Here is a 1,456-nt window from a genome sequence, read left to right as displayed (position 1 = left end):
ATTTATAAAAATTTTAACTTACATTGCCTATGAGATAACCTTAAAAAACTTATTTAATATTATATCTATTTATTATGTAAGTTTGTTTTTGTGCAGGAATCTAAAAAAATATTATTTATAAAAATTTTAAATTACATTGCTTATGAGATAACCTTATAAATATGTTTTTTAAGGTTATCTCATAGGCAATGTATAAAAGTAAAATGAAATTTACTGATGATGATGGTATCTTGTCTATGATAGTTTTTCTCGATGTGGTGTCGTTTTTTTGATGTAATTTCCTTGCTCGTAACTTGCCATAAATAACTGGAAATAAGACGTGTAAATTGAAAGTGTGCGTTGCAACGCTGCGTTTCAAAAAGCAAACAATGCATTTTAAATGCATTCGTTCAAATTGAACACATTTCCGTTTTTCATTTAAATTATTTTTTTCAAAACCTAAACCTGCTTGCACACCATCAAAAATGTAAGAATATATATAATTAAATCATCATTTATTAATTATTTTAGATCATGGAATGAAGAAATAACAAAAAGATATATTAATTTCATGCAAGCCACGGTTGCTGACAGACCTACTGTCAGTAATTTTCAGGAATCCCCTCCTCAAACAAGGAACCCTGCTAAAAATCAAAATGATTTGCAAAAGCTTATGAGTGTATTGGAAAAAAAATCTTCTAGTATCCAGTAATTCTTATTTTTATCTATAATTTATTTATCTTTTATATATAATCTTTTTGGATAGCCTGGTTGATGTATTGGAAGGTTACAATTCTGATGAAGACTATTTTTTCAAGACAGGTTTTAAAAACAATGCAAATTATCAAGATTAATAGAAGAAATACAGAAACATCTGAAACAGCTTTAGATATTTTTAATACTATATAATTTTGATATTTATATTTGTTATATTGTTAATTTTTGATATATTGTTATTAATAAAATTTTTATATAATTAGTAGTGGATAATTATGTGTTAACTTCTTCCTAAAATGTTATTTTAAAAATATAAATAAGATTTTAATATATAGCAAAACATGATTAATATTTGTAATTATGTTAACTGGCTAAAGTCAAGGTTTCACTCTTATGATTGAGGGCAATTTAAAATTTTTGCATTGTTAAGTTTAATATATATATAAATCTAATCTACAACCTTTATCCCCATTATTAATCCTCAACTTTGGATCCCACTTCATTTAATCTATTACAATTAACACTAACCTTACAAATATATAACTAAACTTAAAATTATTTCATGATCAATACTTTATTCAAATTTTATTTAATATTAATAAATTTATTATAATAGTAATATAAATAAAATTATTATAATAGTAATATAAATAAATTTACCGCCGGGGTGGCCTAATGGGTAAGATGTAGGCTTGGAAACACGAGTATGAACAAGGACGCGGGTTCAATCCTGGTAAGAACCATAAAAACTTTCAAGTTT

General features: G+C 24.9%; 1 long non-coding RNA gene across 1 annotated transcript; it reads left to right on the top strand.

Annotated features, from left to right (window-relative positions):
* Positions 1-368: 368 nt before the first annotated feature.
* Positions 369-865, top strand: LOC135922464 (uncharacterized). The gene is made up of 3 exons (XR_010570916.1): positions 369-466; positions 511-687; positions 746-865. It is a non-coding gene; the product is annotated as an uncharacterized LOC135922464 (long non-coding RNA).
* Positions 866-1,456: the final 591 nt, after the last annotated feature.

This window comes from Gordionus sp. m RMFG-2023, chromosome 1, assembly GCF_954871325.1.
Source record: "Gordionus sp. m RMFG-2023 chromosome 1, tfGorSpeb1-WG-v2, whole genome shotgun sequence".
Classification (NCBI taxonomy): Eukaryota; Metazoa; Nematomorpha; class Gordioida; order Chordodea; family Parachordodidae; genus Gordionus; species Gordionus sp. m RMFG-2023.
The sequence above is the reverse complement of the archived record's forward strand: the minus strand, read 5'-3'. Positions and strand labels throughout refer to the sequence as shown.